Raw genomic sequence first — 8,952 nt, forward strand, 5'->3', positions numbered from 1 at the left:
TCAATAAGGCATCACTCATGAGACAACTGTCAGGAGATAATGTGGTAAGGTGGCAAGTTCCCTTCTCCTTCCTTGCATATATCGCTCGCCAGTAGGAGTAGGCCTAACATATTTCACTAATCAGACTTAAGATATGCTTGCTATATATTATTATTTAACAAACTGTAACAGTTTATTGAATTTTAGACGTGACAGTTTTTCTTCATTTCCTGAAAGTTTTGGAATTGGCATTTATGTTTTGCAAGGGAGCTGTTTCATTCACGCTAGGCCTAGTGATTCATGTATGCAAACATATTCATATCGTTACTTTTTAAATATATTTTATTGCTAGGATCCCTCACAGTGATCTCTTAACAGGCTAATGCACTGTATCTGCAATTCAAATTTATTTTACATAAGCAAAATATGGTAAAACAACATTTTTCAAGAGGCACATTAATTGAACCGTTGGCTGGAACAACGTTATAAGTTACATTTGGTCAAATTTACAGGAGCTGCAAAAATGTGTATGTGTACAACTTTGTTCTTATGAGGGTAGCAAACTTTTGAGTGGACAGTTGCAAGCCAAGGAGTATAGCAAGGTAACATGACATACAACATTATTACATGGAAGCACACCGAATGAAAATTTTGTAACTTACAACGTTGTTCCAGCTGACGCTTCAATTGTATTCAGGTACTCTGTGAATGTGTAATTAAAACAAGAGAGATGGACTATAGCTGCAATTAAATTTAAAATGTATTTATTTATTTTGTGTAAACAAAACACGACATTTTTCAGGAGACACAATAAGCATAATCATTTATTACATCCACTGTCTCATTATATATGCTATGATACATGTCATATTTACAAATTAATAATATGCAGGCTAATACATAAGAATACATAGTAACTGTAATTAAACACAACACAAATACATATGCAAATACACAAAACTTGGAAAACTGTGGCAGAGCTAACTTCAGCTATAAGCCCCATTTGTTAGAGATCTGCAGGGGCCATAATTCTTAGGCCCGGCCCATCTCGGCCTGATCTGAACCAGACCCGAACCCAACCAGAAACCTTAGATTAGCTTATAATTATCACCTGACTCGAACGTAATCCTGAAGACTAGCAGATAAAGCAGAGACCATAGGGATCAAGAACAGCTGCAAGAGATTATCACTCCATTAGAAGGATGAGAAGAAGTAATCTCCCAGTCATCCTGGTCAAACAAATCTGGTCAACAAAATTAAACATATTTTTCGTTAAAACATAAAGAATGGGTGATTATTGTAGCATTTACTTTCTGCCACTAATTGAAGATGTCCTTGTAGATGGACCACCCATTAAAGAGGAGGAAAAAAGTAATGTAAAAACTCCAAATGTTACTTTTGATATTCCAAACCCCATCTATTTCCAAACATAAGGACATGACTTACTTTTATTTCAAATCATTCTTTGTTATAATGTTAGCATCCAACTTTCAACTAATGTATTTTTTAAAGAAACCACTGTAATAGTATTGAAGTTCATGCATTTCTAACATCTCAAGTATAATTAAATCAACATTAGACTTACAGTTCACAGATGGAGAAAGATTTTTCAATGTGGCTAATGCATTCCTCAGAGGCTTGCTTTTTCTTTATTTTTTTTTTTAAGCATCCTTGGGGTGTAACTCGATCAGCTATTATCCCATTATCAGGTGAAATATTTAAGAGAGAGATATATGCTTATATTCAGACCTTTCTGGGTTTAGCCTATACTACTTACACTGAATAAACAGTAATTTCACTTAAAACTTACTTTCATTACACTGTGTAGACACCCGTACAGTGGAAGACCTTCATCTGCTGCACCAGCTGACACTGTAATATTTTAAGAGTGGAATTAATTCTTAAGATAATTAATTCTGGAGAAAGATGATGTTTTATCATAAATGTGTGGACACTTCAAAGTCAGCAGCTGTAACAGTATTGTATTTTCTAACGTGCTATTAATCCAAACTCATTTTTAACAATAAGAAAGTAAAGCTGCAATAAAAAAGAGAGAGAAAAAACCAAGCAAATAGTTCTATTGTAAATAGAGTGTAGTCAGTTTCTGTTTTATCTTATGAAAAGATATTTTTCAGTTTTTCTGTACACAAGAAATCATTCGCAAGTTTCCTTACAGTAAAATTGAAATACAACTTAACATAATGTGGCCTAATCTGATTACAAACCCATTGCAGAGAAATCTCAAAATAAATTCTTCAGTTCAGTGTATTTTCTATTTTTAGGCCTACATTTATAAATTTCAAATTCCCACTCAAATCCCACATAATATTATAATACAATGATGTTTACTTTTTATGACATCCATTTCTTGTGACCATTTCATCATTATGTACAATTTATATTTTAACATTTTTTTTTGCATCTAATTTATCTACTGCTTGCTACAGATTTCATATAGTATGTGTGTTAGTTTTATTTTCAACATGTTGGCTGAAAATGTGTTTACATGTTACAGCTATTTCAGATTGGAAAAGTAAGCATCATATGTAGAATGTGAAAGAACGTTTTGTAGTATAAATCAAATTACCTGGAGATATTGTTGGGATGTCCAGTTTCACTTCAAAAACTAAAGAATAGCACTGTGAACCTGAATGGTACTGTAAATAAAAAAGAAATAATAGTATTATAATGTAATACCGACATTAAATTAAATTTGTATAACAATTTTCAAGAATCTAATATTTTTTTTTATCTCTAAAGCTCATCATCTCCTTCTTCTGACTCTTAATTCCTTACACACTAACCTCATTCGTGTTATTAGCTGCACTGGTATCAGTGGAACTTGGTTTAGTTACTACTTCAGCTGTAACAAAAGTAAGTAAATAAATAAATGAGTGAATGAATGAATAAATAAAAAGAATTCAAACTTGTGTTATACAATTTCCTCTGCTTATTATTTAATAATTGTATAACTTAACATATAAATGAACTTATGCATTGAATATGAATCAAAATCACTGAGAAATCACTCAATTGATAGGAGAATTAAATCACTTACCTTGGATAAGTTTGGATTTGGTTTTGCTTCAGTTGGAGGGGCTCCAATTGTTTGTAGCCTGCATTGTTTCTCTGCAGCAGCAATTTTATTTGTGTTCTTTTCCAAGAATTCAAATTTGCTTCTCAGCTGTTTTCAGGTCCTTGTATTTGTGCTGATGTTACTATATTCTTCCAATGCTTCATTCTATAATACTAAAAAGGAAGTAAAACTAGGTTAATTCCATATGCAATCTACAACATTAGGAAATATACTGTATTTCTCTTTTTCCCTTATCTAAGTTTCTATACCTAAATAAGCAAAAGCTTTTAATGGATGATTGTCAGTACAATATCAAACATATGACTATACTGTACATAGAAACTTTGGAAAAAAAAAAAACTTAATATCTGCTGTTTCTGTGTTATTTTACGTCCCAGGTGTTGAATGTGCATTACAAACAGATAGGCCTATTGCATTTTAGTGGAAACGTCTCTCCACCTCATGCTGTTCTTTTAAAAAATAACGTTAGGCCCTATCTGTGATCGAATGGTATTATGGGCCTAATACAAAATATCCGCCCACTTATTAACAGTAAAATACGTAGGCCTAACATACTGAAATATTGATAATTTGCTAGGAACAATGCACCTTGCTGTACTAATGTTGGTTAGAAATCCCAGGCCAAAGACATCATTCATTATTATCAGTATCAGTGAACTTTTCTTTTTTAAACGAGTTATTGTGCCTTCGACCCATGATTTGCAGCCGTGAAGTACACTATTTCTAAAAAATTACCGAAATAGGCCCTATTCACTAATAATGTAGGCTATACAACAAACTGAAAGCACACTTAATATTAATTACAATACAAAAATAATTGCCACCTACACTTCTTGTGCAGTTACACGTGAATAAAACAATGATTAAGGAGAAAAACGCACTTTTGCTGGAACCCGCACCCGTCCTGTTTAGGCCTATTAATTAAAACCAAAATACTATCATATGGTAGGAATTATTACTATTCGAAAAGAAACATAACCTTTAAAATCTTACCTTTTGCTTCCGTGTAAAGTATCTTCATACAGTATATGTAATTTTCTGTTCTTCACTCTGTTATTTTTTGGCTGGAGCTTCAGTATTATAATAAATAATAACAATAATGCTTACAATAAAACCTCAAAATAAATAGTACCATATAAACACGGAACATAAACATGAAATACGCGGGGAAAGGTATACCAACGCAATAAATTTCACTACATTTTCAGTAACTTCATTGCCAACGTAATAAAAATGTTACTATATCTTCCGGATAACAATCCTGCAGTTAAAATCCGCTGGTAGTACAGAACAAAATATTTAACTTCCAGATTGCTAAACTGGAGTATACGAATCTGGAGCTTTAACAGGCGATCGTAGTACAGGCCCTGAAACTGTAATGATATACAGCAGTCCAGAAGCCTATGTTCTAACGCAGGTCATACAGAGACGAGGGTGTTGACGGTTCTTTTGTATATTCGGAGAGAGTTGTTTCGGTTGCAGCTCTAATGCAGTCTTATGGGACGGTGAAGAAAACCAGTTTTCTGCTGCCGACTACCCCACGTTGAGCTTCAGGAACTGCCGATCACAGATCCGAAAAGTACACTACAGCTAAAATCCTCGAGCAGTTCAAGGCTCCTACAGACAGTAAAATCTCGAATCGAAAGAGAATGAATTGGAAAAATAAATGAAACAATGAACTAGATTACATAAAAGCACGTTTTACATTTTTAATTTTTTTCAGGTCCATTTAAATGGCGGTTCTGCAGTTCTTATTGTAGAACCGCCCCGCCTGTACTTAAAAAAAAGTACGTCCGCTCAAATGAGAACCACTTGCACCGTACCAGCTGTTTTGTTTCAGTCTTGCAGCGCACGGCTGGTTGTTGATACGCCAGCACTGTCAGTGCTCCGAGAACAAGTTCTTATACTGTAGTCCAGAGTTGTCAGATCTTGGAAAAATATTTCCGGAGGTGGTAATGAAAAAAATCCTGAGATTTGTCCACAATTTCCGGAGGCACTTTCGAAAATCACATAAAATGTTATTATAACCTTCTAACTATTACAATACATGAACCTATAATAAAAATATTTCAACTTTAATTTTTCTTCTCACCAATTTGATTAGTAGTCACCACCTTCCTCTCATAGATGTTTCTCCAGACCAGATTATGTTCGTTTTTATGCGTTACATATTTTATATTTAGGGAAGCATTAGTAGTCAAGTTATAAAATATTAACAAAACTTTACCTATATAATGTTCATCTACCAGTTTTAATGTATGCCAGAGATTGGTTTTTCTAAAAAAAAAATAAATAATTTCCTACATAAAAAATTCCGGAGATTACAACTTTATTTCCTATTTTTCCGGGAAGTTAAAAAATTCCGAAGATCTCCAGAAATTTCCGGAGACCTGGCAACTGCTGTAGTCAGAGCGGGTATAGAAGAGAAAGTGACGATACTTCCACTAGTCTAGCGGTTCGTCGCAGAGCGGCGCTCGCTCTGCTTTCTGTTCTCAGTTTCAGGAGCGCTATTCGAGTCAATGCAGATGTTTTTAAAATACCCACTAGATAAAAGTATAGGCTATTATAGATTATCACAATATTTTACTTATTTAAAAAATGTAATACTACTACATTAACTACTCTTGAGTTATATCATTCACTCCTGAATCGTAAATACGAGTATAATAATCAACAGTAAACTGGAACATTCTGTCAGCTTCAGAGAGAAGAACGCAAAAAAAAAAAAAAGTACAGCTTCGCAAAACTGAACATTTTTGTGTTGTTGTAAGTACATTTTGACACAAAATTATAGTTTTCGATGTACAAGAAAGTATAATATAATATATCAAATGGGACATTATATTTTCACCAATACTTTTTTACTACTGCCAGAGCGGGTAGAAGACAACGAGCTAGAAACTATAGAGAGGCCAAAGACCTCAGAAAGTTGAAGACAATTGAACATTTGTCCGCCATGTTTCGGTTAGTCAAAACAAAGGGGCGTGGCTCGGATGTTGTGTAGGAAATGACTGTCATGAAGTTAGTATTATTGTGAATTGAGTTACATATTAAGACTATGTTAATAAGTAAAAAGTAAAATACACACAAAACTTCACGTTTTATAACAGCTGTAGGCCTGTTTTATTACTTTCACTAAATATAGCCCAGATATTAAATGACAAGCTATACTCAATGCAACCAAAGCAAAACACCTAAAGACGGATGAATGTATTCGGCAGAAGAAAAATAAATAATTTCTTAACTTCGTCACAAATTTAATGACCTTACAGCTAGCCTAACCTAATATGAAATTATGTAATTCAGTACTCACCAGGTGATTTCAAGAGAGACGACGTATGTAACTAATAGGAGTAAAATATAGGAAAGGTAGCGGCGAAAATTAAAAAAAAAATCCAGTAATTAAGTTATTGAGAAAAATTCTTTGAAATTGGAATTAACACAGAGAACTTTTCAAAACTGCAATTATTAAAACTACAAATAACCTCTTAGCATGCAACATAATAATTAAAGAATAACACTAATAGAAAATTACTCATGATCATAACTCACCACATTTATTGAAAGGATAAGATACTTACGATTAACATTGTTATCAGAAACAACAGGAGCCACAGCTAGCTACACTTCTTTTCGCGTGATGGAGACATCGTGTTCTCTAATATAATTTGAAACAAATATTGTCGCGTGATGGAAACATCGTGTAGTCTAATATAATTTGAAACAAACATTGATCTCACACGTCTCTCGCAACTAAGCAGAGGTTTTTTGCAGAATAAAACTGTTCTTACATTATTTTGAACAATAATGACAAATTGTGTATGATGCAAGTGCTAACTTTCCTCTTTGATAACAAAAATAGCCCTACGCATTAATAAAAAGAAAATTGGATTAGGCCCTATAAACACAATAAATACTAAACTCTTGATGGTACAAACTTATTAATACAGACATTTCGCTTATGCTCAGTCCGTCTTATCTTATAATTCTCTGGGGCAATGGTACCTGTATTGAGAGGGTTTAATTATCCAGCAACGAATATTATGATTTACGATACATTTCATTTAAATCCGAGGGAATGAGACATTTTTGGAAATTTTAAAGTCTTAATTATTACTTTTTCATTTATAAATCAGCTTTTTACAAAACCTATAGCGAAATGTTTAAATTAAATATTGATGTATCTGAAAAATATAATACATATACCAACTCGTTGCAGTGTACCTTTGATAAGTACTCCTTGCGTAGGCTGGCGGTATTATAGACCGCCATGTTTTTTAGGGAACGATCCATAGTACTGTTGGCCTCCGCAGGGAGCGCTTATCAGAGGTCTTCAGCCTCTCTATAGTATCTAACTCGTTGGTAGAAGACGTTACTTCCTCTAGTTCAGTGGATCGTAGCCGAGTGGCGCTAACCCTATTTTCAGTTCCCAGTTTCAAGATCGCTATTCAAGTGAATGAAAAAGGTTTTTAAAAATAACCCATTAGATAAGAATGTAGGCTATCGTAAAGTACTTAGTTACAATATTTTACTTCTTTAAAATGTAATATTACTATATTAACAAATTGTGAGTTATATAACACAACCCTGAATAGTAAATATAATAATTAACCTAAAAATGGAACATTGTACCGGCTTCAGCCAGAAATACGCAAAAAAAAAAAAAAAAAGTACAGCATCGCAAAACTGAAAATTTTTATGGCATTATAAAGTACGCATTGACATGAAATTATAGTTTTTATACAAAAGAAAGATTGTAATATAATAAAGGAGACACTTTATCTTCACCAATAGTTTTTATCTACTATTTAGTCATTAGTTGCAGTTGTATCTGGTTTATACGTAATTCAGGGGAACAAAAAATATTACGTGCAACTTAGACCCATAAATTAAGCTTCGATATTATACCTACGCTAATGTAAGTTTTGATCTTTTGAAATACCTAGGTTATTTTGTGTTTTGTAAAATTAAAACAATTTGGTAGCACTGTATTAAGTAGTTGTATGCTACTTATTGGAGAATATTAAATTAACAACTTTTCCATGAGGTCTATTACTTTCTCATATGCTCGATTAGAAATCTCTTATGATGTGGAAACGTAATAAACAACTGTAATAAAATTGTAAACCAGATTAAGTTCTAGCCTAGATGCAAAGTAGAATTATACTGTACTTTTGTTACCGAAATAACTCTTACGTTAATTACGACTGAAGTGCTATTATTAAAAATAAAATAATTAATAATTAAACATGCATATTTAATAAAGTAGAAGCTAGGTGCTTGGATTCAATTAGGAGTTCACAATTAGCACTTTAATACAGCACGTTTTTTAACCGGCACATAGATTGAAAAATCTTCACATGTAGAAAGTCTATGGTAATCATCACAAGATAATCATTTTCTAATTCCAAAATATGGCTTTAGAGGATCCTAGTTCATTTTTTTCTGTCTGAATATATTTAAATCTGCTATCCCACAAGAATTAATATATTTCGCTAGTGCTCTGAATTGTCACTCTAAATAATTCAAGGGTTTTTTCTTAGGCAAACGTGTTCTTTATATTGTCAATTACGTGTCATATATTTTCTAAAATCGTGTAATGCTAGAATCCTTTGTACAGGGCAGACAAGGGAGTCTTTGAGTTCAACGTATCTGCATGGTCGTTCATTAACCTTTGAATTCTTTTGTATTTTCACTTTCCTCGAACCCATCACAGTTTATGACTCTAAAAAATGTATCGATTTTGAAAAACTCACACTAAACAGCTGAAATGCTGGTCTGGAGTTCATTCACTGGAAGGAATTACGGTCAATGTAACTAGACATAATTTTGGACATTCAGGTGTGGAGTAATGGTACATAAATGCATACAAGCGC

At 33.0% G+C, this 8,952-nt stretch overlaps 1 long non-coding RNA gene across 3 annotated transcripts; it reads right to left on the reverse strand.

The window, feature by feature from the left end:
- Positions 1–895: 895 nt before the first annotated feature.
- On the reverse strand, positions 896–4,442 carry LOC138710175 (uncharacterized). Of its 3 annotated transcripts, none has more exons than XR_011335140.1 (6): positions 4,070–4,442; positions 3,038–3,228; positions 2,784–2,842; positions 2,567–2,636; positions 1,790–1,851; positions 896–1,222 (listed from the first exon to the last, which is right to left on the reverse strand). It is a non-coding gene; the product is annotated as an uncharacterized lncRNA (long non-coding RNA). The 3 variants fall into 3 exon arrangements; XR_011335141.1 differs by having other exon boundaries at positions 897–1,152; XR_011335142.1 differs by lacking the exon at positions 4,070–4,442 and adding an exon at positions 3,905–4,063 and having other exon boundaries at positions 1,088–1,222.
- Positions 4,443–8,952: the final 4,510 nt, after the last annotated feature.

Source organism: Periplaneta americana, chromosome 12 (genome assembly GCF_040183065.1).
Source record: "Periplaneta americana isolate PAMFEO1 chromosome 12, P.americana_PAMFEO1_priV1, whole genome shotgun sequence".
NCBI lineage: Eukaryota > Metazoa > Arthropoda > Insecta > Blattodea > Blattidae > Periplaneta > Periplaneta americana.